Consider the following 8,647-nt stretch of genomic DNA (forward strand, 5'->3'; position numbering starts at 1 on the left):
TGCAATGTGTATTTGGGGGAAGGGAATGGTAATACCCAGTGTTAAATGTTTTTTGTGCTGTACTCTTGGGAATAGTTATCCCTATATATATATAGGGGCATTTAAAATGTTAACCTTTTCAGGAAGAGGAACACTGGAGTTGCATGAAACTGTTCCAGTTGAATTATTTACTCTGAAGGATCAAGTAACAGTCATAAGAATATCTACAAACATTGTGATTTTGTGTTAACCAGAAAAGTTATCCTTACATTTAACATCCAAAAAACTGGTTTGTGGATATGAATGTCGCCATACTTACTGGCCTCCACAACTGTCCGTGACCACATTATATGTAGTGTAATGCAAATCGGGAAAGGAGACACAAGAACCTGTAACTACCACGAATTTTTGGTATATTATAGTCGATAGTTAGGTAGTAAATTAGCAGAAGGAATTGAAATTAATCAAGGTGTAGTTTTCCAGCTATTCAATATACACTGCAAAGATGTCAGCAGATATTCTCCATGGACTAGGTGCATCGTGCTATGTAACGAGTTACGTTTGTAGCCCATATAAATAAATTGGAGGAATGCAATGCTCCCAGTTCAGTGCAACTATGGGTGAAATTGAAAGAGGCATTGCGATAGGATTCCATAGTGCAGGCGTATTTGTTTGGCAAATTTCGCCATCCCTGGGTCAACAATCAATACCATACTAAGGAAACAGAGAGAGGAAACTGCATTTGCCGTTTTCTCTATCACACTCACCGAATATGACCGTAGGATGCTACAAAAGATATGTAAAAACTGCAATTCTTTTGCCGGCATGTTGAATGTGGAGTTCTGGGCATAGAACAACACAGATCTGCACAAAAATATTCAGAACTGACTCAACACGCCTTTCCATGGTCGGACTGCAATATGCAAGATCCACATTACCTGAACCAACATGCATTATCGTCTTCAGTGGTGCAAAGAACGTGAGAAGTGGAAGGTCAAAGCTCGGAAACCGCTGTTATGGGGACGTCGAATTATGCTACAAGCTCTGCCAAGCAAGTAGACATTCTGGCATTGATTGATATCTAGAAACTGCAGCTTCCCTTTATGCCCCAAGCTACCATTTCTCTTGAAGTGACTGTCCTATTCAATATTTTGGATTAAAAAGACTAGTTCTGCACTTAATCACTCTCTCCTCATGGATGCCTTCACAGACATTCACCTGCATCCACCCTAATTGCTTAAGTTTTTCCCAGACTTGCACTTCAGCATGCTAAGTAAACAAAGCTCTCTCTCTCAAGACAACTAACACCAAAACCACATAGATGCAGTTCGTCTCAGCTTCGGAAAATCTTAATCATTTGCCATTAACGCACTACTCCTCATTTCGCCTCTATCATAGCATGGCAGGAGACACAACTTTCACTTTTTCGCTTTTCATTTTCGCTTCGTTCAACAACTTCACATCCCCCCTCGTAGAATATCTCTCAGTTCATTGGTTCCTAACTAATATCATTAATCTTTGCGCTAGATAAACATGATTTTGTTAAGCCTGTCGTTAAGTACTCCTTTAATCATTGAGTCCCAGTGCATAATTTTATGTTTCCAATGTTTCTTTCATTTGTTGAACTAATCTCAATTTTTACCTCGGACCATTTGCTATTTTCTCATTTCAGCGATGCTAATCTATGGATGCTTCTGCAAGTTTTCTATATTCGAGCCAGTCTTGGAACAAAAACATCAGAATATCAGATTATGTAACGTCCTTTCTTAACGAATTTTATTATACGGAAGTGAAATATGGACCATTGAAAAAAATGAAAAATGTATTCAAACGCACAAAGGAAATATCTCTCAAAACCTATATGGTCCTTGAATGTATAAATATATTGCGGTCCTACCATGGAAACCCATGTTGTGAGCATTAGTTCTGAATGTTTTTGTGCAGATTCCTGTTCTAGTCGATGCCTGGAACTCATTCAATTGTTGGCCAACAAATGGCGGTTTTACATATATCCTTCGTTACACTCCACAGTCAGGTTCCGTGAGTGTGCTGGGTCGCCCACTGTGGGTATTGCTTGGAGTTCACTCACTTCGTTCCCGTGTCAGTATATTGTCGCTGATTGTAGTCCTGGAATGGCCCAGTTGTCAAAGATTTGTGAACGGATAGACTTGTAACATGGCATTCTATCACATCGCCTCGTTCAAACTGAGTTCCCTTCTCTTAATCATTTCATCCGGATACAATTGCACTTACTTGGGAGCATCATATTCCTTAAATTTATACTGGCTGTAAATGTTACTCGTTACATGGCATGATACACTTTGCCCATAGAGGTGCTCGTTGACTTCTTTTCAAGTAGTATATTTGCTTATATATATATATAGTGATTGATTGGTTTTATATTTGGGGATTGTAAAATTTCTTTATTTGTTTTAAGGTCTCGTTTCGTATAACCAGTTGTTTTTCTAAGAAATTTCATTTCTTCTATTTGAATCCGTTTTCATTCTTATTTTGTTTCACTTTCATATATAATTCAGTTGGTTAAAAATGAACGTTATTGAGTCTGATTCTGGTGTGTTTTTGCAGCAAGGATGGTTCAAACATATTATATTATATTATTTATTATGCCGTTAAAATAAAATATTTTAATGTGTATATCTTTTTCAGTTTCATGTGTTAAGTCATATTCAAGGTATTGGACAGTATTTACTTGCTCTAATATTTTATTTTCTATTACTATTTTGCTTCTTATTGGTTTGCTTTTTTTCTTCTTTGCTTCTTTCGAATTTTGAAGATTTGAAATGGGGGTTCTGGTGCCTAGGGTAGCCCCTGAGTGTCATCTTCAAAAGCGGGAGACTCCCCCCCCCCTGGCGCCTATGGCTCCCAAACCCCGACTTCCGGACTGGTAGGTCGGTTCTCCTTGAATTCTGATGACTCGAATTTTGAAGACTCGACACTCAGGGTAGTCCCTGAGATTCCAAACGTTTCAAAAAACGTGACATACAATGCTTATCATTTTATATTTATAGGGTAGATATATATCTAGATATATATTATTGGTTGATATCTAGAAACTGCAGCTTCCCTTTATGCCCCAAGCTACCATTTCTATTCAATATTTTGGATATTGAATAGGACAGACATAATATATATATATATATATATAAGCAGAGGTAACATTGCAAATCCTTGACATACTCCTCTTGATATGTCTTTCAAGTCTGACCTTTGTTCTAATAGTTCAGAGCACATGCTGCTAGGTCTACTGGTAACTGTCAGTAGCTCATAGAGTTCTGATTGTATTTCATTGATGAAGTACTCTGGACGAGATAGTCTTACATGTATGCCAGACATAATGCTGAGAGTTGATGAATACTTCTGCTGATAAATATATGGACTCATATTCCAGTTTATATATAGTATTTGAAGGGGCGGATTAATGTATCCCAGTATCCTAGATAGATTCTGAGCTATTTATTCACCTCATGAGACCAGTGAACCAACATAGATAATTTAGTTCTTTCTAGTTTCTGCACCAGAATCCTGTGACTTTATGCGATTTTCATTTCAATCTACACAAAACAAACGCATACAGTTTGTGTGTAAAGTCTTCTTCGTGACCACTTGTAAAGATAGATAGATATCGATATCAACGAGATGGATATTAAACAGTCAAGGTTACAACTTCGATTCCTGAGGGATTCAATACTGGTAGGATTACTGTTTGCCCTTTAAGTTAATGATATTTTTATTACTAGATTACAATAAGATATTCAATTGTTTGCGGATGAGGTAAGACTGAGCATGGCCATCCTGTAGCTACTCAAGAAAATCTGAATAAGTTGGAAAGGCGGGTGAATTGATGTAAAATATCATTTTGACTTAAATGTAAGGTTGTAAGTTGAAGTTAGGACCAGCAGTTGGGAGGCTTCATATTCTTTTGGTAAAGAAGGCATAGAATCTTGGAGTGATGATGAATATAAATTTAAACTTCAGGGAACATAATGAAAATATGATAAAAGAAAACAACCTAGAAGACTGTGGTAATACTGAGTTTATTCCTAAGTAACTTATTGATAATTCTTAGCAGCTGGTATTCACCGCTCTGTTTGGGCCCTTGCCTTCTTCAGAAACTTCTGTCAGCCTTCCTTATTCAATGCCAAACTCCTCCAATTTTTGACTCCTAAAACCCTAATATCTTGCATCACTCCATCTTAATTTAAGACTTCCAATTTTTTTCTCCTTCCGGTTTAGCATTAAACACCTTAACTATTCTTATCCATGCATATAATATGTCCAGCCCAATTTAATTTTTATTTCATAAAGTACTAGAGGCCTGTGTAGCTCAGTGGAAGTGGTGCTTGGTAGCTGGAAGTTTGACTTCGAGCTACCAGCCGGTGATCTAACATCAAATTAGTCACCGACTGGAGGATTTTTTTCTAAGCCTTTCTTCGACTGGCTGCCGAGTTAGTCCATCTCTGGTACGGGCAAGCGGGTTTTTCCTCCCGGAGATGCAAGAAAATCGACCTTAGTACCTACATTATTTTAGTCAGTAACATATCTTGTTAGGGTTAAGTACCAAGAGATGGCAGCACTTGTTTGTCAGCCTCTTCATCGGTGGCTGCTATAATTAGTAATAGAGATGAGCCAGCTATCCCTGATTAGCTACCGATGGAGATTAAAACTGCCCTCTCAGTCTCCAAGAACTAGATAGAGTATAAAGGCCTCACCTACTCCCTATAAGGGAATAAAAGGTGTTAGCTGATTTATTTATTTTTAATTTACTTAATAATGTCTGGATCATTAAAAATCTGTATAGTTCATGGTATCTTTTCCTACACTCAACATTCTCTTGTACTGCTCCAAAAATATGTCTGAGAACTCTTCATTCAAATATAACTAGCAATCATTCATATGCCTTTGATAATACCCAGTTTTCAGAGGCATAAGTTAACTAGGTCTTACAAGTACGTTTTAGATCATTATCTTTGTTTTACTTGAAACCAGATGTGACTGTGTGTTTCCTAAGTTCACAAAGCATTTATTTGAAGAAAGAATACGTCTCTGAACCTGAGTACTGATATTTATAGGAACCAATTTCAATTTGAGAAGGATTATTATCACGAATCTGTCTGGTTACTAGTTACTGGCATATATATACTTTTTTTTTTTTTGGTTAATCTACAAATTAATTTTCTTTGCTACCTTTTTAGAGCCTGTGTAGCTCTGAAAAGGATGTGGCGTTTGCACACCACGGCGCTTGGGTGCACGAAGGAAGACTTGATTTCGAGTCTAGTTGGCGTCTAGATGATGTTTTTCTAAGCCTTTTTTGGATCGGTTCCAGAGTTAGTCGATCTCTGGCACGGGCAAACGGTTTTTTCTACCGGAAACTCGGGTTTTTCGTCCCGTAAACTCAAAACAATCGACCGTAGAGCCCACATTATTTCAGACATTAAATACGTGTGTTAGGGTTAGGGACCACGAGATGGTGGCACTTGTTGAGCCGTCATTCTTCACTGCGTGCCGCTTAATTAGTGATAGCCTTGGGCCAGCAATCTCTGATTCGGTACCAGTGGAGATTGAACTGCCACTCAGTCTCCAAATGTTAGATAGGGCTAAAAACGGCCTCGTCTACTCCTTATATATATGGGAATAAAAAGGCATTAGCTGATTTTTTTTTCCTGCTGATTTTCTAAGCTGATGAACGTTTCTTCCATTGTTTTTCGTGTTCTTCCCATAATATCGATATCGTCTGCATATTCCATAATTTGTACTGATTTGTAGAAAATAGTTCCCCCCTGTATTAATGTCAGCATCTCTGAAGACCTTTTGAAGTGTTGTGTTAAACAATAAACAAGCTAAGCCATCCCCTTGCGAACACCATTTTTTACATATTGACATATGCATATATTGGATCATACAACATATTCTGAATTTTGATCTCACAACGAGTATTTCTCATTGTAACTTTAACTGAATCAATACATTTTCGTGGAATCTATAGTTCCTCCATTGCAATAAATAATTTATATCTATCTATTCTATCATATGCCACTTTAAAATCTATAAAAAAGGTGGTGTGTTTCAATTTTAAATTCATTATATTCTTCAAGTAATTGGGGTATATTAAAAATCTGATGATTTGTAGATCTTCCTTGATGGAATCCACACTTGATAATCGCTAATCACTTCTCTATCTACATAGGGATAAAGTCTCTTGAATAGAATGTTGGAAAATTTTTTATAAGTTGTACATAGTAAATTAATTCCTCTATAGTTAGTACATATCATTACATCACCTTTCTTATGGATGGGGGAATATTACGCTCAGATTCCATTCGTCTAGAATTGTTTAATTCTCCATATTTCGTTGATAAGGTGGCATAGCTCTTTGAAGTATTCTGTCCCTGCAATTTTATTTAATTTTGCTTGTATCCTATCCATTCCTGGGGCCTTATTCTTAAGGTTTTAATAGCTGATTCCACATCTGCATCTGTTGGTACTGGTTCAGCTGCTTCTAGATTTTGGTTCTCTTCCATGTCATCTAATTGAGCTATATTCAGATATATTTGAATTCTATAAATCATCGAAATGCTCTGCCCATCTTCCTAGTATCATTTTCATTCCCACTCAAAACTATAGACCTCTTCATCCCTACATAACGTTCTTCTAGACTAGAAGTCTTTCCGACTACTATTTAACTTTTGATGAAAGATCTGCTTTCATTCACACTTCTGACATGTTTCAATTCCTTAAATTCATCCTCATAATAATATTTCTTCTTTCTATTCTAATATACTCTTTTTTTTTCTTTTTTTCTAGCCAAACGATATTCCTGCACAGCTTTACTAGTGCGATTCCTTTGTTGCATTTGTATATATGCTTCATTTTTTGATACATTCACACGTTCACATTCTTCATCAAACCATAGTTATACTTAACTCTACTGACTTTTCCTAATACTATTATGACATCCCTAAGTTGATGGAAGTTTTTTCACTTGGCTATGCTACCAATTATATATTTGGCTTAATCCATTATCCAAGTGTAAAGAAACAAAATTTGCGTCTGAAGTATTTTAAGGAGTGGGGCGAACTCGTGGCAAAGGTAGTATAAGTACTCATCACTTGCCTTAGTGTCCCATAAGGCAAAGCACATCTCCTTGCGGACATGTATGTATAATGCTATGAATTAAGGGAAGGGTCACTTCCCAGACCCGTTTCGACCTTTATTGAAGTATAATCAGTGGGATAAGAAGATAAGTCCATCAACTTATCCCTAATCCACAGAATTTTAATAATAAGGTATGACACATTTTCGCAGCTCGTATATCGAAATATGACTTTTCCATTACTTCCACCTTAGTATCACCACCTCTGGGTCCGGCTCCAACTGATGAGACCTCAATAAAGGTGGAAACCGGTCTGGATAGTTACCTTTCCCTTAATGCATAGCATAATACATGACCGCAAGGAGATGTGCTTTGCATTTTGGGATACTAAGAAAGTAATGATAAGTTATACCACCTTTGCCAAGAGTTGGCCCCAGTCCTGAGACCCATATATCTTCATCTGAGCCATCTTCATCTCCAGTCCTGAGAGTGTATATATAACATGGGACCCGTATATCTTCCTTGCATTAAAGATTATGCTTTAATCATCTTTGATGGAATCAAACCGTGATCAGAATCAATATTTGCTCCTCTGTAGGTTCTAACATCCATCAAATTGGATTTTGCATCTATTAAAAGATGATGAATTTGGTTAAAGGTTTCTTCATCAGGAGACTTCCAAGTCATTTTATGAATATCTTTAACATTGCACTACCAACAACCATATTTCTTGAAGGAAAGTTGCTCGACCAAGTCCCATTACCATTAGTCATTATGTAAATTATATTTCCCAATGGTTGAGCTGTGTGTAACCTCTTTGTGCCTATCTTGGCATTTAAATCACCTATAATAATTTTGACATCCCTCTTTGGACATTCTCCATAAGGACATAGTTAAGGAATTAATGCACAGTGCTTACTGAAAACTTTATGTAAAAATATTTCATTATGAAATATATCTACCCCGAACTGCGATGCAGCTCTCAAAACATTGTGCCATGTTTAGCACCAAGTGATTCAGGAATTTTTGAGACTACTGTCAATTTACAATTAATTACTAAAAAAAGGTTATCTGAACATCTAGGAAGCAGGACACCTCCTCACACCATGACTTCAGCACCACGGTATCTATCCCTTTGAAGGAAAAGTTTCTCCTTCAGAACAAGGCAATTTTTGTTATTTCTGGAAGGGAATTTCGAGCAACAATGCATCTCCATATTGCACCCCAAACGTGTTCTCTGGGGAGGAGATCTGGGGACCCTGCTGGCCACTTGATTCGATTAATATCTTCTGTCTACAGAAGTATCTTCGCTGCCCTGTATAATATATAAGGTAACAATCGAACACGACGTTGATGAACTTTATTGCAATATCGTTCACCAGTCATAGGTCCCTTTTTCCAGCACTTACAGGTCGATGCGTCCATGAAGCATAATGATTCCACACACAATGACCCCAGCACTGGCATACCTATCCCTTTCAAAAACATTCTTGCGATGGTAAGCAGTACCACTTTTATGCCAGATCAAGTTCTGATTAGAATCAGAGGAAAGACTGA

Source organism: Typopeltis vanoorti, chromosome 3, assembly GCF_054136105.1.
Source record: "Typopeltis vanoorti isolate ZY-2024b chromosome 3, IOZ_Tvanoo_1.0, whole genome shotgun sequence".
Classification (NCBI taxonomy): domain Eukaryota; kingdom Metazoa; phylum Arthropoda; class Arachnida; order Uropygi; family Thelyphonidae; genus Typopeltis; species Typopeltis vanoorti.